Raw genomic sequence first — 23857 nt, forward strand, 5'->3', positions numbered from 1 at the left:
ATCAAAAATTTCTTTTGAAAAATTGGGTCGTTACAAATATGATGCCAAATGTTAATAAAAACTATCCTAAAAGATGCATAAAATGACATCTATCAGCTTCATTTTCGACGGGTTTTATATCCACGCGTAGCTATCGACGATATCTATATCTTTTATTTAAACTCCATCAGCTAATTTTGACTTTATTATCAAAGTTATATTTTTAACAGGCTTAGACTGTTAAAGTCTGTTAAAAATTCATAACTCTCTCGTCCGACGTCCGTTCTCGTTTAGATTTTTTTCCTACCAATCGACCGATTTGAATTTCGATTTATGTGTCTGCACTACTGTGTTGAAACTTTAAAAAAAATCATAACTTACTCTTGTGAAGTTAGATTTGAGTGTTATCTATATGCACGCTCTCGATTTAATGACTACAACGAATTTCGTTTAGATCACTTAGGCTAACAGTAATTTATCAAAAATTCACTTTCTTCAATACGTAGAGTCGTGCTAGTTTAATCGCGAAATTTCGAAGAAGCATAAATTCTTCATACGAAGTCGGATTTCAGGGTTCTTTATATGTACGAAATCTTTTTCACATATATTATAACTTTGATTAAGACTATTTATCCTAAATAATCTTCTATCAAAAAGTTATTTTTAATGATTATTATATTTTAAATGACTAGCCCGAATCTGCAGGTGTGACAATTATTAATGTTAGCGTCCACCAATGTGTTTTTATAAATTATAAGTGAAATTTTTTGGGTGTACCTTAACTGTGTTAAAAGTCGGGTGTTACCATAAGCCAATTATCCAATCTTACAATCGGAAAATCTTGTAAACTCGGGTTTACAACCCTCGTTATCCAGTCGAGAGTTCCACTGTGGAAACTCTTTATATATTTATTTATTGGTCAGCTCATAACAACACTGTGTTATGACTTTCAAATACTATATCGGGTTTATCTACCCTTCACGGCTCAATACTTATGTAAATAAAATTGCATATTAATAATCGAGAGGATACCTTATACCTCAACGATAGTTGTACCCTTGCTAAACGGCCTCACGACCTTCGTCTCTAAGCCGTAATTTTTGTTCACAGACTTTGATCTCAACTTGTGTATACTGATGTGGAAACGTACTTCCGAAGGCTAAACAACATTGCGTAAGTGCTTGGAGAATTTCAGAAAAACGTACAAAGAAAGACAATTGCAAACTATTTATAGGGTCTGACACCCGATTTTCGAGTCGCGCTTTACTTTAAGTCATGACGCGACCTACGATACACATCACCCTCCGAACTGCCATGTGAAATCTCCGATCGACACGTGTTTTCATGACTTAGCACCAGACGCACCACATCCTTTAAAAGACAACATACTTTCTATTCCAACATCGAACGACCATAACTTTCTCAAACGAATTTCATTTTTGACAAACTTTATATCCACAGAACCGTATCAGCATGAACTACAACTTTCTTATTATTACTCCTACAAGGAGTAAATAGATTCTCAAATTTCTGAGTCGTTACACACACACACACACACACACACACACACACACACACACACACACACACACACACATATATATATATATATATATATATATATATATATATATATATATATATATATATATATATATATATATATATATACAATTCTCCACCACCCATTTCGTTAATAGCAAAAACATCATACCCAATTACTTGGACGTGATGCGTTCGAATGCGACTCACGTCCATTGAACGTTATACTCACTCGAGGATATAATCAAATGCGACGAACGCCCATTGAATGTCCTTTAAGTGATTTTTTTCTTTTTTTCATTTTCATCATTTCCTTAATTTTCTTTTCATTTTTTAAAATTTTGCACAACATAAACTCGTTTTTTAGTTTTTATATATTTATCGTTTTTTTTATTATAGCAATTTGGATCTTATCATTTTCAATCATAGTATTTTGGATCATATCATTTTTTTAATCATATGATTTTGGATCATAATATATTCGATTAAATAAAGTTTTTGTTCATAACAAATTTTGGATCATTATATTTTTTGAATAATTTAATTTTGAATTATAAAATATATAATAATTAAGGATCGGAAAATATTTGAATAAAAATATTTTCAGATCATAACAAATTAAGAATCATAAAAATATTGGATCAAAACTTTTTTGAATTACAAATATTTTGAATCAACTCCTTTTGGATCTTATTATTTTCAAATTAATTTTTTAAAACTTATAACCTTTTAAAATAAAGTTTGGCCATTTATTCTTTTTTTACCTTTTTGGTTTTTACTTTTTTGCTTTGTTTTTTATGCCCTTCGAACATTTAGCATTCACAGGAAATTACCAAAATCTTGAAATTAATTACCAAAACGTCATATCATCTCGTGAGATTTTGACAATAAATAAAATTAAATCTTGGCTATTTATTTTTTCAATCTTCGGGTCAAGATTTATCTTAGCAGTTCCTACCAATTTTTGAGTTTCTATATAATTCTCTCTCTCTCTCTCTCTCTCTCTCTCTATATATATATATATATATATATATATATATATATATATATATATATATATATATATATATATATATATATATTAGTCGAATCCCCGCGAGTTGCGGGTGAATATAAATACTTAATTAAAATAATAGCATTTAACAAATTGTTATTGAATATTTATACATGAAAAACCAATGTAATATATTTATTAATTGTAATAAATTTATATCATTAGTTATTTCCACTATTAATTTATAATTTTAGATATCGTTTTATGTTGTGTAAATTATATATCAAACATATATTGATTTCTATATATAACAGATAAAAGTAGTATGAAAAAATAAATACTAAAACTTTTGATGATTTTATAAAACGTTTTAAGTTGTGAAAATTATATATAAAATGTATGCCGATTTGTATATAAAACAAATAACGAATAGTATGGAAAAACACTATAGTTTTTAATAAAATAAAAACACTACAACATCTACTGTAACATTTACATCAAACAAAACTTATTAAACACTTTTAAATCATTCGAAATGAATATTTAGAAATCAACATACATTTGATATACACAAACATTGTTATAAAAAATCTGTGTTGAAATAACCATTGATGCGACAAAACTTATTTTTTTCAATTCTTTCATTTTGAATCACAATTTTTTTCAAACATATGATTTTTTAATCAAAACTTACTTATATACTACTAATATAGCTACAATGTGTATAATAAATAAGTGGAAAATAAAAAGGCATTGCACATTAATAACCATAAGTTTAAAAAACTTTTAAATATAGTGAAAAATATAGAGACATGACTAATTACATTAAATTTGAAATTATAATTACATTTAAATTAAAAAAAACCATTGAGTTATGCCCAATAATGTAAGATAAATATTAACAATTATATATTATAAAAACAATAATATAAGCATTTATCATTGAAATACTAATTTTTATAATGAGTTGTAACTAATATTATAATAATTTTAAGTATAGGACAAGAAATATATAAAACATTGTGTTTGAATCAAATTGAATTAAGTTTTTGATTTAAAATTAATTTAAACAATATGTATTTCTAACTAATTTAAAAATAATTTATGTGAATATTTTGTATTTCCTATATTATTATTATTATTATTATTATTATTATTATTATTATTATTATTTCAAATAACAATAATTTTAATATAATATAATCTATTCTTCAGTTTTACGCCCGCGCGTTGTGCATAAGCATCTATATAGCTGAAATCTTTACAAATATATATATTTTGTAAATATAACAATAATGTTCTTGTTAAATTTGACATAATAATTCGTATACTAAGTTGATATAATATATTGATTATTTTGAATTATATGATAATATATACATCTATTAAAACTGCATAATCTCAATCTTTTGAAAGACCTCTACATGCGGGTTCTCATGAATAAAATTAAATATAATATATGGTTTAATATTTATAGTTGTTGTTATTGTTAATTAATTTTTTAAAATTTATTTGCTTAATGTTTTAATTTCTATCTTTGTAATTATTTAAAACATCAAACAAATTTTTTTTTTGATTTTAAAGGTAATAATATAATCATTTATATAGAGTTATTTTTAACTATTGTTACTGTAAGTTATTTTAAGCTACTTATTTGAAAACTTTTAATGATTACAAAAATATCTTTAGGAAATATTTTAGTTAAATTGAGATTACAATTTAGTTTTTGCATTTAACGCAACAATTTATCATTTTTAACTATTCACAAAATATTCTTTAGGTTTTTTTAAGTGGAACCGAAATTTATATTTAAGTTGACAATGTAATGTTATATTTAAATTAACAATTTAAGTATTTTATCCAAACTATTCAAAAAATGTAGCTTTAAACTGATAATAGTTTACATACAACAACATATTAAATCTATTAAATTAAGTATAATATGTTAAAAGTTAAATACATAACTTTATAAGTAGAAGTAAGATATTATTTTAATATTAAAATTTACTTTATTTATGATTACACTTTAGGTTTGATATTTATTTAATCTTATTAACCAACTTATAATCATTATTAGAAAGACACTACAATTGATCACTTTTAACTATTTACAAAATATTATTTGGGTTGTTTACGTTGAACTAAAATTTATATTTAAGTTGATCTTATAAGGTTATATTTAAATTAACAGTTTAAGTATTTTATACAAATTCTTCAAAAGTTGTAGCTTTAAAATGATAGTGGTTTACATACAACAACATATTAGACCTAATAAATTAAGTATAATATGTTAAAAGTTAAAAACATAACTTTATAAGTAAAAGAAAATATATTCTTTTAATTTTGAAATTTAGTTTATATATGATTACACTTTAGGTTTTATATTTATTTAACCTTATTAACCAACTTATAATCATTATTAGAAAGAAATTCAAAAGTCATGGGAGTTTCAAATGAATGTGGTGAAAGGGAAAATGAATGGGAATTTCAAATGAATGTGGTGAAAGGAAAAATGTTTCCTTTATAAGTATACTAGGCGAATTCCCGCGTGTTGCGCGAGAATAGAATTATATAGTTAAAATAATAACTTTTACCAAATTATTATTTAATATTTCTACTTTGAAACAAAATGTTAGTAGTAAAGCAAACATATAGTTAACATATTAGTTTTATTAAACATTATAGTTTAATTTTTAAGTCATTGTGATATATACAACTATTTGATAATTTTATAAACTATTTAAAATTGTGTAAATTATATATCAAATGAATGATAATATAAATGTAACAAAACGTATGAACAAAAATATGAACTGCAACTTTTAGTCACATAAAAATAGAAAAACATCTATTATAACATTTGTATTAAAAAAGATATATATATATATATATATATATATATATATATATATATATATATATATATATATATATATATATATATACAACGAATAATAAAAAATATGAAAAATAAACACTATAACTTTTAATAACATAAAAACACTAAAACATCTATAATAACATTTATATTAACTCTTCATATTTAAATGACAAATCTCTTCAAATACATTAATGTTTTTAATGAGCAAAACTTTACAACCTTATAAAAGAAAGGAAAATAAAAATTTATTAGTGATTACTAATTAATAATCATAAGTTAAAAACTCTTGAGTTGTAACTAATAAATATACATAAATTAGAAAACTCTTGAGTTGTAGTGTGAGTTTCAAATGAATGCGGTACTTGGAAATGTGTATTTATTATTATTATTATTATTATTATTATTATTATTATTATTATTATTATTATTATTATTATTATATTCGTCTAAATAATTGGTTTTGATGCATCATTTTAATCCCTTCATTTATTAAACATAAAGATATTTAATTATAAATTTATAACATACATAGGTGCATATACATGTTAAACAAATCACATATAATATATATATTTTCGTAAATGTCATATGTAATTCTTGTCGTATTAATATGGATAAATTACTTTCATATGAAGAACATATCATGATAAGTCTATCATAATTACATATCAAATGTTAAAAATTATGTTATCTTTTAAATATTGTCTTTTAAATATGTTGTGTAGGATAACTAACAAAAAAATCATAGAAAATAAACATAATCAAAATAGAAAAACTACAATCAAATAAATAAGACCATTGGGTGGTTGAATATATAAATAAAGATGTTACATAAACATACATTTAAATCAAAAGAAAAAACTAACATTCGTCAACTTTGCTCAAACAAAAAAAAACTTATATCCGTTTTCTGAATCTTCTTTCTTCATTTAACACCATTCAACCATAGAAACTTGATGACAATTCTTCACTAAACTGCAATCAAAATATTTTTCTTGAAAAAGAAGAATCAGAAAGATATTCCAAGCAAAACATTAATGTTTGGAGAGTCACATTCAAGATTGAGTAATACACACAAATCACATATAACGATTAAATGAGAAACTGAATATAAAGAAAGAATAGAAAAACTTCATTTGTTTTGGTTGAAAGATATTCCAAGCAAAACATTGATGTTATGACATCCTTCTTACATGTAAGATTTTATATAATACAAAAGAGACAAAAGATTGGCCTTTTTATAGTAAACTTTTCACTAAATGCTAATTAAACATAATATAAGTTATAAAACTTTTGAGTGTTAAATCATAATTAAGAAAACATTTGAGTTGCATTAGTTAAAAAAGGGGGTTTCAAATGAATGTGGTTTGAGGAAGTTAAAAAATGGGGGTTTCAAATGCATGAGATTCAAGAAAAAATGCTAGCTTTATAAGTATGTATGACTAGACAAATTTCCACGCGTTGCGCGGCGTATGTTAAAAATATATTGTTAAAATGTTGAAAAATATATGTTTAAAATGGTTATATTATTGACATTAACTTTGACATAATATTTTGAACAATATTATTCATTGACATCAATCCACATTCCTCATTAATAAAATTAAATATAATTATGTATTTAATAATATTTTTAATACTTTTTAATATTTGATTAATTTAAATTTTAACTTATGCGATTATTTTCTAATTTCAATAATGATGTTCATTTAAAATACAATTTATTTGTTGTTAACGTTATGTATCTATAAATTGATGTTATTATCATTTAAAGTTATTGTTCTTTAGTTTTAAACCACTTATTATTATTAATAAGTTAAAGAAGACTTTTAAAAAACTCTTAATACTACTATTAAAATGTGAAACATACACTAAATAATAAACTGATAAGATTGACCATTTCCATTTCAAAAGAGATTTGCATGGATAATATGACATATCCATGATTTTTATAATTTGATTTTATTATTTATAATTATGATTCATTAGTTTTAAAACCACTTATTATTGTTAATAAACGAAAGAAAACTTTTAAAAGACACTTTTTATTATAATTAAAATGTTAAACATATACTAAAATATAAAGTGATAAGATAGACAATTTACATTTTAAAGAGACTTACATGGATATTATGTATAATATTGCATATCCATGATTTTTTATTAATTGTTACTTTGAAGCAACACAAACATACAAACATATATACAATATTTAATTAAATATTATCTGTATCACTTTCCATAACATATGATCGATAATATGAATCTAATCTAATTTACATTAAAGTTTCAACCACAACATACAATGATTGTTTTAAAAGAATAATTAAACCAAGAAAAATATAAAAAAAGAATTAGTATATAACAAACTTACAAATTAAAAACTTTAACATAATAACATGGCTCGAAAAATGGTCCACAGCCCTCAAACCAACACAAAATATTTAAACTTGTTTTCTTTGTGAATTTTGTATGGGATTTGTATTTGTGTGTCTACTAAAAAAGAATGACATTTTTATAGTAGACTATCCATTAATTGCTAATTAAACATATTATAAGTTATAAAACCTTTCATGATATGTGATTAATTACTTTGAAGGTGAAAAAGTGTGGGGGTTTCAAATGCATAAGGTGCTTGGAAATTTATGTAGGGGTTTCAAATGCATGAGGTGATAGGAAAAATGTCTACTTTATAAGTATAGTATGATATGATATGATATAATATGATATAGATAATAAAAATATCTTTAGGAAATATTTTAGTTAAAATGAGATTACAATTTAGTTTTTGCATTTAGCAGTACAATTTATCACTTTTAACTATTCACAAAATATTCTTTGGGTTTTTAAGTGAAACTGAAATTTATATTTAAGTTGACACTGTAATGTTATATTTAAATTAACAATTTAAGTATTTTGTCCAAACTGTTCAAAAGTTGTAGCTTTAAACTGATAATGGTTTACATACAACAACATATTAAATCTAATAAATTAAGTATAATATGTTAAAAGTTAAAGACATAACTTTATAAGTAGAAGTAAATATATTATTTTAATATTAAAATTTAGTTTATTTATGATTACACTTTATGTTTGATATTTATTTAACCTTATTAACAAACTTATAATCATTATTAGAAAGACACTACAATTTATCATTTTTAACTATTTACAAAATATTCTTTGAGTTATTTAAGTTGACTTATAATGTTATATTTAAATTAACAATTTAAGTATTTTATACAAATTGTTCAAAAGTTGTAGCTTTAAAATGATAAAGGTTTACATACAACATCATATTAAAACTAAGAGGTTAAGTATAATATGTTAAAACTTAAAAATATAACATTGTAAGTAGAAGTAAATATATTCTATTAATATTGAAATTTAGTTTATATATGATTACACTTTAGGTTTGATATTTATTTAACCTTATTAACCAACTTATAATCATTATTAGAAAGAAATTGAAAAGTCATGAGAATTTCAAATGAATGTGGTGAAAGGAAAAATGCTTCCTTTATAAGTATAGTGGACGAATTCCCGCGCGTTGCGCAGTGTGCAATTATATTGTTTAAAATCTTGATTTTTATAACGGGTGTTTAGTTGTTAGAAGTTACTATGACCAAGTTAATAAAATTCATCAACGTCCGGATTAAAACGCAAGACCTTCAATCTAAAAGAAAAACCTCTACTAAGTGGGTTAGTCTCACATTGACGTTTAATTAAATATACATTTGAGTTTAGGTTTTATATCTAAAAATATACATAATTTTTAACTATTAGAAAAATAGTCTTATGATATTTTGATTTATGGTTGTGATTTAAAACCATTTTTATTTTAACCAATAATTTATATCTATATATTAGGTTGAAAAATGAAGAGTTGGTTTGAACTTAGACTAATAATTGATTTTAATGTATTAAATAAATCAAATTAAGGAGGTTAAAGTGAATGATTTAATTAAGTTAAAAAAAACCGAGTATGTTTGGTTAATTACTTGAAAGATCAAGAGTTTCTGTAACTTTCAAATGAATATTTTGCATTAATATGACATTTATTATAAAATAAAAACCAAGATTAGTGAATAACTAAAAAAATACACATTTTAATAATCTTGGCATTGATATTTCTTATTAGGTGTTTGTTTTATAGTTTCAACATTTATTATCATTTCTAATATTAATTATTAAGAATTTTTTGTAGGTTTAAGTTGTGGAGGTAGCTTGTTCGAGCTATGTGTTTATTTATAAAAGTCCAATTATTATTTTATTGCAATTAATGTGTTTGACTCCTTACTCTGTTAATGTTGATTTAAGAAAATCACTGCATTGATCATTTTCAAGAATATGAAACATGTGAATGGATAACAACAATAGAATTAAAAACCAAGAGATACAATCTGTACAACAAACCTACAACAATTAACAACACTAAAGGGTAAAGATTTTGGCATCATCTTTAAAAACATCAATGCATCATCTCATTAAAAACTACAAATTTCCTCATAAAGCGATAAACTCATCAGCTCATTAAAGTGAATTTCTACATATCAATATGAACTTCAACACAAAAACTTGTATATTGTTCAAAATGTGAGGTAATCTTCAACTTAAATATTCATTAAATCTCAGTGTGTTTATAAATAAGTTCAACAAATTATGCATATCACATTTCAAGCAGAGTTAGAATCATAAAACTTGAAGTTAAATCCTCACCCTTGATTGCTCCATTCACCAATTCAATTTTACCCCCAATAATATAAACTTATAAGAAATGGATGGTGTAGAGCCTTGCCTTTCAAAAAATAATTGATCGTTCCTGTATGCTCAATAAAATATTGCATGTGTAAAATTTTAAAATAGATGTTAGAAAGTTCTCAAACCTAAGAGCTACTTTTATTCACGATTAAAAACACAATATGTGAAGAAACCAACAAAAAAACCAATTGTTTTGATTAAAAACACAAAATGCATACCTTGGTTATTATAGATTATTGAACTTCAATATTATATTGACAACATAAGACTTTCATTTAAACCAAAACAGAGATCAAAGGATCACTAATTAAACAAAAGAAGTATTTTGTTTTCGTTTAGGATATTTGTTTCTATAGAAGTAAGTATTTATAGGCTAACTACATTTGTGTGAAGGGAATTTCAAAAGTCAAATTAAATCCTATAAGTTGAATAGTCTTGGAAGTTTCAAATGAATGAGATTCATTACTTTGAAGGTGAAAGGGTGTGGGGGTTTCAAATACATGAGGTGTTGGCAAATTTTTATGGGGGTTTCAAATGCATGAGATTCAAGGAAAAATGCTAGCTTTATAAGTATGTATGATAATGAAATTATATATATATATATATATATATATATATATATATATATATATATATATATATATATATATATATATATATATATATATATGAACATATTACTGAAATTGTTATTGTGGTTTGGGTAAAGTTTCGCGTCTGTTCCTATATTTTGTTTTGCACTCAGACCATCCTAACCTTTTGTTTTTACTATTCGTTTAGTTCCTGCATCCGTTAACCGTTTATCCCAAACATTAAGACCCCCACGTTCTTGGCACACGAGGGTTTTTTTACCTTTTATACATGGTTCCTTAATAGTTATGCCAACCATTTCTTCCTCATCGCGATCATTCACTCTTTACGTCAAAAAAACATGTTCTACGCTCCTCTCTCAACTGAATCTAGTAGAAACCCAAACTTCTCAACATTTTGCAAGAGTCATCGAAGCAAAAATGGTATAATGGAGAATTAGAGCCAATATGGTACAAATAGACATTGAAAAACATCACAGTAACCCTTTTTCTTATTTAAAATTTCTTCTCAACAATAAATTTCAAGAAAATAAGTTCAAGCTTTGTCTTTTACAGCTGGTCATCTAACAACCTTCTCCATTAGATTACTTTATGGTGGAGAGTTTTCAATGTTTCCTGGAAGGAGATATGTCAAGAGAAAAGAAAAATATGATAAAATAGTTGACATTTATAAGTTTTGTGTTCACAAAATTGATGAGATGATGGAGTCCCTAGGTTGTGTTGAGGAGGTAAGTTGCTTTATTACCACTTCAAAAGACCTTTTGCAGATTTCGACTTTGGTTTGTTTGCATTGACTAGTAACAATGACATTAACAATTTGAGGACATACGTGGGAAAACATAAACTAATTGAAGTTTATACTGAGCATGGGAAAACTAGGTTTTCATACATGTTTAATGTCCCCTAACCCTAGTAAAGTTAGGATAAAAGAAATTGTTGATGACTCTTTGTGTTCTAGAAGGTTATTCTTGAATCGGAAGGAGCCTAAAATTGGTGATTATAGTGGTTCAAACAAACCAGAAGTTGGGTTAACAAAAGAAACACAAAGTACCTAATGTGAAAACTCCTTATTAATTTGCAGTTTGAATCTCCATAAGGTTTATGTGATCAATTTTAAACAATCCCTCCCTCTACAACAAATATGCAACATGAACCACTTTAAATTACATTTCAATTCAATCTGATTACCATTTCAATTCATACACTCAATTCCATTCCATTACAAACCACTCAGTTTTATTTCAATTACATTACAAACTACTCAGTCCCTTTCCATAATGACAACAAACAATTCCATTCATACATCAACACATCACTACCACAATGACATTACTGAATTTGATAGTTAATTTCATCCCATAATAAAATAATCAATTCCATTCATACATTACCACATCACTGAATGCAATTTTACCACTCTATTACATTACTACCATGATGAATCAAAAGATGATTATGTTGAACAAAAAAATTAAAGCTTGTATATTAGAATCGACAAAAAAAAACCCATTTGAACAATAGTAACAACCTCAAGTTCCTATTCTGATGTTGAAGCTCGTCCGTTTAATTCTGCAAACCATGGGAGATAGTTCTTTCAAACTTGTCCTCATTAATCCAAGATATAAAACCACATCTAGCTCCTTACAATTTGAGTAATATCTTGTGTGTTAGAGGTATGCGATATAGGGAAAGGTTAAGAAGAAATTACCATTAACTTCCCAGTAAAACAATAATATAGTCTTCTAGGGGTTTTTCTTGATAGCTGATGTTCATATTACACTGTTTTAACCGTAATTGCAAGTTTTTGACATTAGGGTTGATCTTGATTGACACTTGTAGAGAATAGAAAAATAAAGAGTTGGAGTCTAGGAGTATATTAGAAAGATATATATATATATATATATATATATATATATATATATATATATATATATATATATATATATATATATATATATATATATATATATATATATATATATAGAGAGAGAGAGAGAGAGTGAGTGAGATAGATAGATAGATAGATAGATATTGAGGTGTGTTACAGTTCTCATGGGGTTTTGAAATAAAAGGTCGAAAATACCCCTTATGTGAGCACCTGGAGGGTCTTAACGTTTGGGATAGATGGCTAATTGATGCAGGGACCAGGCACGTAGTAAAAACAAAAGGTGAGAATGGTCCGAGTGCAAAACAAAAGATAGGGACCAAACGTGCAACCGAGAACTCATAGTTACCCTATAACCCAAGAACTAAAAGTGGAGTGTTAGATCAAAACTAATTTAGTAAGGACATGATCGTAATTTTACCAATCTCATTTAATGTTTATTTTTTTGTGTTATTGGAAATATTAATAGAAATGTCTAAAAAATTACATAGTAAATCAAATTTTCGGATTTTTTTTTAAAAATAACATTTTTCAATTTTTTTAAAAAAGTATAGATTTTTTAATTTTTTTTTATAGAAAACATGAATTTTTGAAAAAAAAAATTGAAAAAAAATATATATTTTTTTTAAAAAAAAACTTCAATTTTTTTAAAAGCATTTAAAAATCAATTAAATTTTAAAAAAAAACTTGAATATTTAAAAAAATATATAACTTTTTAACCAAAAAAATCAACATTTTAGGTACATATATGCATATTTTTACAAATGCATATATGTATATTTCATATACTATAATATTTGTATGGAAATCATAAGAAAACTCATTTTATTTCCTAATCTATAAACACAATAGAATAAGTATTTTATTCGATACAAAATAAAATATAAAAAACAAAAAAAATGTACAAAATTTCAAAGCTTTTTCATGTCTTCGTGTCAATATTTCCATATTTTCTTCAATTTATCATTTTTCACATCTTCAATATTCACCACAATTTCTTCCAAATCTAAAAGAAAATTAAAAAAAAAAATTGATTAATGCAAAAACAGGCACAAAAATACATATGTGATTTACATGTGATTAACATATGAATCACAAGCGATTCACACATGTGATTCATATGTGAATTACATGTGATTTACATGTAATTCATACGTGAATTACATGTGATTTACATGTGAATCACATGTAATTCATGTGTGAATTACATTTGAATCACATGTAATTCATATGTGAATCACATGTGATTTACATGTGAATCACATGTAATTCATATGTGAATCACATGTAATTCATATGTGAATTACATGTGATTTACATGTAATTCATACGTGAATTACATGTGATTTACATGTGAATCACATGTAATTCATGTGTGAATTACATTTGAATCACATGTAATTCATATGTGAATCACATGTGATTTACATGTGAATCACATGTAATTCATATGTGAATTACATCTGAATCACATGTAATTCATATGTGAATTACTTGTGATTTACATGCAATTCATGTGTGAATTACATGTGAATCACATGTAACTCATATGTGATTTACATGTAAATCACATGTAACTCATATGTGAATTACATGTGAATCACATGTAATTCATATGTGAATTACATATGATTCATATGTGAATTACATGTGAATCACATGTAATTCATATGTGAATTACATGTGAATCACATGTAATTAATATGTGATTTACATGTGAATCACACGTAGTTACAACGTTGAACTTTTTATAAATTTAGCTAAGTAAAAAAGAAACAACCATAGTTGTCCAGATTTAAGTGTTGAACTCATTAATCCTATTAAGTAAAAAATAAAACTGCCTATGAGTTGTATTAAGAAAGAAAATAGAGATCAAAGATTCAAATCTACTTTCAAATTTATAAACCAATTTTAAATAAGATATTAGAAGCCAAGAGAATACAACATGACTCACCATAAGTTGACTTTTAGTAGGATCTGCATATACTTCTGCAACAAGCAACAAGAAAGATGTCATTAATGATATATATGTTTTTTATGATTGATTCACATCTCAAATTCTCAATGCTTGAAAGTTGAAAACATACCTCCTTTGAAACCACATTGCTCAAAGAATGCTCTTGCCTACACATGGTGAATAAAACACTTATCATAAATTATAAATTAAAATTAACATGATCAACACACACACGCGCCTGATCAACACTACAAGGTCCAATCAAGACAAGCACCATACCTGAAGCATCCATTGTATCCTGATTGAAGCACGATTGAGGAAAAACTACATGAATTTGATCATCGTATGTATAAAGGGTAATAGACTATTTTTAGACATTTGGTTCATATGTTGTAGTTCTTAATGGAAAAGACCAAGTGGTTAAATCACATCTAGTAAGTCTTGATAAAATGTTGTTTGGATAGATAATGTTAAAAAAGTATTTGATAAAATAAAAGGAAAAATTAAATGTAGGTAATAAGCATGTACCATAGAGAAGGACAAATTCTTGTTAAGTTCACTTTATCTTATGCCCTCACGAGATAGTGTATAAACAGATACAATGTGTGAAACAATGAAATCTTATGGAAGAGAAATAAACTAAGGAGTTAAAGGGTGTACCCATATTATGTCAAGCTTTTACAGAGGCCTAATACAAAACAGTGCATCTTTCATTCCCTTTTGAAAGCTCTGAAGCAAGAACCTTGCAAGTTGCTGTGAAAGAAGATCATACAACTAAATATTATCTTCTACACCTGTTTGGATACTTCCTTAATTTGATATAGTTACAAGCTACCTCAGGGTGTAGTGTAGGATATGTGTGTACTAATAAGTAGTATGGACTTTAAAAGAAATACATTTATTTACAAATAGCTTTTGATGGAGTACAGATAATGTCAATAAACTGCTCAGGTGAAGGTGTAGCTTCATGAAATATAGTTGATGTACCAGTTCCATATACAGCTACCTTGACATTTAAGGTCCCAATAGATCCATGGTTGTAGATGACACGTGAGTAATTGATTTGAGCATATCAGCACTTCTTATCTAACCATAGTAACTAGTATATCTGAAATCGACGAAGTGATTACATAGGAGAAAACGATTTCATAAAGAGGAAAAGATCACAGTTTCATATATAAGAGAGAGATACATCAGTAGAGACGTGAACAAGATGAAAATCTCTTCAATGAACCTATCAATTAGATAAATCAGAAGATAAATTTGTTTCCTGGAATGAAGTAATCGAACAAAAGGAAAAAAAACTTATGTTACCTAAAAAACATCGGAACTTCTGATTTGAGCAGGTCAACAATTCTTATCTAACCATACAAACTCGTGTATCTGAAATTGATGAAGTGATTACCAGGAGAATGAAGAAGGAGAAGAAATTTTCAAAGCGAAACGCAGACTCGAAGATGGCAGCGACTGCTTGAAACGACATCTACAGGGACTGCCATTAACGGCCGACAAAAACCTGATTTGTGAGGCTTTTTAAGGGTGTTAGAGATTTGTTGACTCTTCGATTTGTAGCCGAAAATCTAGAGAACAAAGAGTCGATGGCCGGAGGTGGCATGGATTCCGGACGATGGTGCTTTTGGGGAAACAAATCGACAGAGGGAGAAGGTGAGTAATCATCGGTGATATGCAATTGCGAAATTGGAGAAATAAATAGATTCAACATATTTTAATGCCCTGGATCCAAAAATCTAGATACCCTTGCGTCTCTTTTTTACCATTTATTTACAGAAGTTCCATAAGAAATCTAAGCCCTCTATTTTTTGATCTAAAGGTCTAAAATTAGTTCTCAGGTTCTCGGGAAACTATAGGTTCTCAAATGATCCTCCCTCCCTCTCTCTCTCTCTCTCTCTCTCTATATATATATATATATATATATATATATATATATATATATATATATATATATATATATATATATATATATATATATATAGGTTATTTCCATAAAAGACCCTATATTTTGACTTTTTTTCTTTTTAGACCTAAATTTTTTTTCTTTTTCGAAAAAGACCCAACTTTTATGTTTTACTTGTTATTTCAGACCCTAGCAGGTCACCAATAGGTAAATTAGGTATTTTTGTTTCATAAAAGACCCTATATTTTGTAGTTGTTTCCATTTTAGACCTAAAATGTTTTTTTTTTAAAATAAACTCAACTTTAAAATTTGTTATAATCTTCAAGACCAAATATATAATGTACTTCTTGACTACACCGAAAAAGAAAGTATACATGTATACACTAAAAAATGTTATCTAATCTATTATCTTTTGAGCGAATATAACCTAAAAGAAATGCAAAATTTTATTTTTGTCTAAAAGATATAATTAAATTATATCATTAAACTTGATATTTTGTTTATAGAAAATGTTATTATTACCGCTAATAAAAAGTTTGATGTTAATTTGATATTTTTTGGTAACATGAATAATACATGGCTAAGAAGAATCTTTTAGCATAATAACAATTTTTTTTTATTTGTAGAAAAAAATACCATATCATTTAACAAAGTGTATACAAAATATTTTTTTTAGTTTCTCTATTATACTTATTTGGTGAGTTTGGATATATTTCCCTCTCTCACTTTTCTATATTATTCTTTTGGCCGAATTTTTTAATTAATTTTTTAGAACAGTTAACAAACGCACTCACTATCATGCTCCTAAACCAAAGTCATAGAATATTTTGTAGCATTAGCCCATTATTAAATAATATGTAATAATTATATCAAATAAATACATAAAAATATTAATCATAAACATTCGTATTAGTTTTGTTTAGATATATGAGATTCAAGTTTAAGACTTCCTTAAAAAATGTTAACATCACATATGAATACATAAAACTATATTTTGGGAATGAAACCATTTGAGCATAAGTTGAAAATCCAAATAACAAGAATGATACCGCACACTTAAATATCAAAATACAATGGTTGACATTATTAACAATGGTTGGAATGTGGTGAATGAGCAAAACGGACAAAACTATGAATTTTGTTGTAGAGAAAACAAAATTGAATAGTTGACATACTACCTCATTTTATTAACCTATCTTATGTATACGTTGTGTTTAGATCCATACATGGTGTTTGTATATCACTGTTATTGATTCTCAAGGATAATCATAATAATTACCAAAATAAAATTTAGGATTTTATTTTCATTTGAAAGGATATAATCACGTTTTTATGCATGAACGAAGTTAAGCTTCATTAAATCGGTGTAGTTAAGTACCTTATACAACTAGTGTTAAAGGTTGTAACCAATTTTAAACTTGAGTTTATTTTGAAATAAAAAAAAACATTTTAGGTCTAAACTGGAAAAAAGTACAAAATTTAGGGTTTTTTTATGAAATGAAAATACTTAATTTCTCTTTTGGTAATCTGCTAGGGTCTAAAATAACAAGTAATAGGTAAAAGTTGGGTCTTTTTCGGAAAAGAAAAAAGTTTTAGGTCTAAAAAGAAAAAAAATCAAAATATAGGGTCTTTTATGGAAATAACCCTATATATATATATATATATATATATATATATATATATATATATATATATATATATATATATATATATATATAATGAGAACACCTAAAAAGTTGAGAACGCGAGAACAAGTATATTCATTTGTGATTTCATGTATTCGTTTGTGGAGAAATGATAAATTTTTACGCACAATCAACATGAATATGCTTGTTCTCTTCAATTGAAATTAAAGGCATAAAAATTTATCATTTCTCCACAAATGAATACATGGAATCACACATGAATATACTTTGTTCTCGCGTTCTTAACCTTTTTGGTGTTCTCAGTTGATCCTACTCCTATATATATATATATATATATATATATATATATATATATATATATATATATATATATATATATATATATATATATATATATATATATATATATATATATATATATATATATATATATATATACTAGCCGTTTACCCGCACCAAGCGACAGGTGCGACGTCAATACAATCTATTACTTTTTTGTTACTCATTAGAAGAAATTTGCTTGTATTGTTAATCTCAATACAACAATTAGTATTTTTCATTTTTAAAATCTATAACTTCAATATGCTTCATGAAAAATGAATGAAAATGTTAAGATGTATAAATAACATATCATGTATCTTATATTTGTAAAAGCTACACAAACTACAGCCACCGTAAACCTAAAAAAGAATTTGAACTTCCAGATCCTTGATCATCACCTCATGGCTTAGCTTCATTGATGGTTATCATTGCTCCTACTACATTAGACCAGTATCTATAAAGTATATGTATGAACTCAACATGTTAATTTGCTAGTGAGGAACTTAAACACTCGGATGAACTCTTCACATACAAAATTATTACCATTTAGGATCCAACAAATGGCTTTCTTCTACAAAGATTCATTAAAATAAACTTTTGTCACCACTTAAATAATTAAGCCAAATAAATTAAGTATTGGTCATCTTGTTCTATAGAAAGAATTTAGGAGGATATCATACACAAACAAATAAAATTATGTTGTAATTTCTTATATTTCATGAATCGTGTTCTAAATAACGCACGTAGGATGCTATAATAAGAAATGGTTGCCAATGAGGTGCAAACAAACTAAAAATTGCCTTTAAGACATTTTCAATAGGCCGCTACAAAAAAAAAGTAAATCATAACCCATTCCATGGGTATATGATAATAAGAAAATAATTGCGCTTTCATCAAACTTGAACCATTATGCATTCTAACCGATAAAATAAGTTTAATATGAGAAAAACTTGAAAGAAAAAAAAAACATAAAGAATCACATATGATATCTGATGTATCTTTTCAAATAAAAGTGACGTTTGTTGGTTGTCAAACAAATGAAGTGAGCTGCCATTTTTTTTCTTATATTTGTGAAGCTTTAATGTTGATTTGGTGATTATTGTAGCTTGCCATATATATCTGATGTGAGCTATACATTTTGGCATTCTTTTGGGTAAAATTAGACCATAAAATGGTTAATAATGTCAAATAAAATCAAATACAACTCTGTCAGTAGCAGGGTAATACAAAGTATTTACCTTAATTCAAGTATATTCGACTATAATTCAACCAATATCACCTAATTGTAAAACTCAACTCACATGTATGATACCCTAACCACCCCACCCCCTTACAACTAAATGCTTTGACTGTAACGCCCGTGTTTCTAGGCTAGGCATTAATGATGGTGTAACAGTCTAGGTTAACCTTTGTAACTCATTTTGAAATAATAAGAATGTATTATTTGAGTATTATGTGTTTATTGCTTAATTGTGTGATTTAAATGAATTAAAGATAAAGATAAGCGATAAAGTAAAATATTAGATAAGCCCGATATCTATGAAGGAAGTTGTAGTGGTTGTGGCAAGGTTTCCGAATATATAAAGAATGCCGAAATCCGAGTTATAACGAAGAAGTTATGACCTGCCAAAGTTTCGCGACAGAACCGGTACGACACTGCGTGACGTAAATAGTGAATTTACGATAGAGCGATATTTAGCCTTAGTGATCTAAACGAAAGTCGTAGAATACGTTAAACCGAGAGCGTGCATAAAAAGAACGTCTAAATCTGACTTCGTATGAGGAAGTTATGATTTTTCGAAGTTTCGACTTAGCGGTATGCAGCCCAAGGTTCGAATATGAGATCGAATAGTTTCTAGCCAAAACAATCTAAACGAAAATCGAAGATCTCGTCGATAGTAGTCCAACGGTGAAAAGACAGACGAAAACGGATGTCAGATGAAGAAGTTGTGAATTTCTAACGGAGTTTTCCTGTCCCGGCCTACTAAAAATAATATAATAAAAGTTAAATTCAAAATTAGCCGACAGAGTCTAAGCGAGAGTTGTAGAGCATAATCTCACCTACGCGTGGATATAAAGAACGTCGAAAACGAAGCTCGTATGCGAAAGATATGAATTTAGGAAGTTCGGGGCACGAACTTCAACCCATGTGTCAGAGCTCACGACGTGAGCACAGTGGCTCACGACATGAGCAAGTGATAGACATCTTCCAGGGCAAGTGGCATGATGACGAACGCCATGACATCGAGCTCACGACGTGAGCATTAGTGGCTCACGACGTGAGCATAGGATTTCAGCCCCCTATAAATAGAAAGCGAGGCCAACCGAGTTTTGTTGCTCAATTTCTTTCCTCTCACTCCATATTACCTCGATTTACGTGCAAGTTATACCCCCGAAGCCCCAATATCATCCCGAGACCGGAAGCGAGTCCCGAAGCACCGAAGATCCCGAGAAGAAAAGAGTTTTGAGCCGAAGCTCTGCCCGCGAGAAGCCCGGTGTGTGAAGAGATCACAGTTTCACCGAAGAATTTCACTTAAAGAGTCGTAGTGCTGTTCGAGCATCATCTTATCAGGTGAGTGCATAGTCCCTTTCATATACACGATTTTAATACAATTATTGATGAATGTATTAGATATATGATATGAGTAAGTGTGTAGTTGCCTTCTATAATACAAATATATGAATTATACTCTATGATATACATGCTATGTGATTATATACTATTTGTTATGTGGTATGAGTATTGAATAAATATGTTATATAGGTTTTTAAGCTGTATATAAACAAGTATATTTTATCTACAAATATGTTGGGTAGAACATGGGTAGATAGTGATGTGTGATAAAATAAAAATGATGAGAGGCCTCGATGTTGTTGTTGATCTAGTCATCTAGCGGAGTATGGATGACGACCACAGACTCTTTCTAGACTGTCCAGTGGAACGCTGGCAGGTTCATAACCTGTAGGTGTTGTGAACGATGTGTTCACCGGTGTACTCTATCCCCCTTATGGTTGCCTTTAGGACATCTATTGTCGAGGAAACCCCTTTGCAGTAATGTCCATCCCGATGAAAATCCTTAGACTAGGTCCCTTGTGATAGTTGTTGTTTTAGGGACGTAAAGTGAGGATAACGGGAATGGGTAATCGGGTTATTGTTGGTTGGTGAAATTAAATATAATAATTTGTTGTTGGTTGAAAACCCTATATGCTCACCAGGCTCCCAAGCCTGACCCACTCAGTTTTATTTGTATTACAGGTAGTGGCGCGAGAGCATAAGATGGATGAATCATCAAGTTATTTTGTTTATAGGCCAGTAGTTGTATATAACTGTTGTAAGGCTTATAATGTGCCGTTTATGCTTTTGGTCTGTATCGGAACATGACATCCCGAGTTTTGTTATATATGAAAATACATTTCTTTAAGAAATGCTTTGATAAACTTTATTTTATCATATTGTGTTTTGGGAACAAATTCCGCAACTCTTTTAATCAAACGATTACTCTGAAATTATTTTAAAAGCATAAATTAAATCGGTCTTTTCTGCCCGTGATTTTGGGGATGTCACATTGACAATAACACCACATAAAAGAATACACAAGCCAAAATCAACCCCAATCACTTCGTTTACCCGACACAAATACAACACTCCACAACAAATACAAACCTCTTGTGTGACTAACTTTAATGCTTTTTGCTGAAGCTTTTGGAATCAATGTTCTAAGAGAATATGACAATCTGTTAGAGAATTCTATAGGAGGAAACAAACAAAGACACGATAAGGTTGTCCCATAATTTTTTTTTTGATAGGGGGCAAAACTAAAAAGTAAAAAGCCTAATATCTAAATTAAAAGTCAAATCACCATGATTAGAGTTATAATCTAAACAAAAAAGAAATGAGATCTTACATTTTGTAGTAGTGGATCATGAATTTACATATCCTTGATTAGTTAGCAGGACCTGTACAATGTCCTATGTGAGAAACCAATTCACAAAAATAACAACTTACTTTCATTGATTTTACATCAGCAAGAAAACGACATCGAAACAATTTCTTTACAGCCTAATCAACTACTTGCCTTTGGGTTGAAATTAGCTTTCATGAAATTTCCCCATGCCTTTCTGAATCAACAGATTATACAAGCCACAAAACATGGAGACTAAGAGGCTGAAAGAAGATCACAAAAATCAATGAATAGAAAATATGAAAAAGGGAAGAAATACAATGACAATTCGATGTAACAATGGTTAACCCCAATCACAGTTATCCCTAAGAAATACAATGACCAACCAATGTAATGGTGCCTTGGATTGCCTTTCTTTAACATCAATAGAAACTACAAAAGAAACCACACTTTTAAGCTCTGTACAACTGCCAAATTAAATAATGGAAGAAGGTTCATATCTTTTAAAAACAAATATTACATCCCATCCATACCAGGTATCACAATCGTGTTCCTCTGGTGACCAAAACCAAAAACATATTGCAAACGCCTATTTAAATGAGCTGACCGTTATGAACTGAAATATTTTGGTACTTGGTTACTATTTCTACCTGAAACATGAAGAAAACTAATCAATCTTGAAGTTAAAATATAGCATGTTTAGCGAATTAGGTCAACTTTATTTACCTAAGAGATCAAGATAGGATAGAACATAATGAACAAACTTGTATGATTATCATGTGTGAGTGTTAACTTATTACCTCCAAATCGTCATGTTTTAATGGATTATATTTCAGTATTGATATAAAAATTAAGTACCTTCAAAGGTTCCAAATGGAATCGGTTTCTTGAAGGCATTCCATCGAACACTTGCTATGCATCTTTTAAAAAAGTTCCTATAAAACAGTTAAACTCATCCTTTAAACCAAAACCAAAGCATCAAGATTAAAAAAAATCATGAAAGGATTTGTTCAAGGTAAAATTATATACATTCAAACATATATTTTCTTATCTTCATATAGATAGAAGATAAAATAAACCAAATAAATAGAAAGGTAAAAAAAATTGAACCTTTAAGCCGATTAGTAGAGAATCGACCTGCAATAAGTAGGATGTAAATCACAAAATCAAAAGGCAAAGTAAGAACACAAAAGAAGCACCAAACTGAAAAAAATGCATTTTCTCACATCTCTTTTGTTAGGGCTTGGCCAAGGAGTTGATGGTAGTGGTTTTTTTGCAAAGAAACAGAGGGAGATAAAGAGGAAGGATGTAACAACACCAGTAGGTAAGTTATAGATCAGCAATGTCTCGGAAGGCAAATAACTTGAATATTTGAATTTGTATAGTCGATCCGAACTCATACTTGTTTCTATCCTGTAATCGCACAAATACACCCAATGTTATCAAGTACACACGAATACACCCAAACTCAAGCCATTAAAAAA

At 27.6% G+C, this 23857-nt stretch overlaps 1 long non-coding RNA gene across 1 annotated transcript; it reads right to left on the minus strand.

Annotated features, from left to right (window-relative positions):
• Positions 1–22546: 22546 nt before the first annotated feature.
• LOC145162829 (uncharacterized) lies at positions 22547–23008 on the minus strand. The gene is made up of 3 exons (XR_013739360.1): positions 22907–23008; positions 22760–22805; positions 22547–22636 (listed from the first exon to the last, which is right to left on the minus strand). It is a non-coding gene; the product is annotated as an uncharacterized LOC145162829 (long non-coding RNA).
• Between the last annotated feature and the right edge of the window lie 849 nt (positions 23009–23857).

This window comes from Lactuca virosa, chromosome 3 (genome assembly GCF_052849685.1).
Source record: "Lactuca virosa cultivar CGN04683 chromosome 3, Lactuca_virosa_CGN04683_v6, whole genome shotgun sequence".
NCBI lineage: Eukaryota > Viridiplantae > Streptophyta > Magnoliopsida > Asterales > Asteraceae > Lactuca > Lactuca virosa.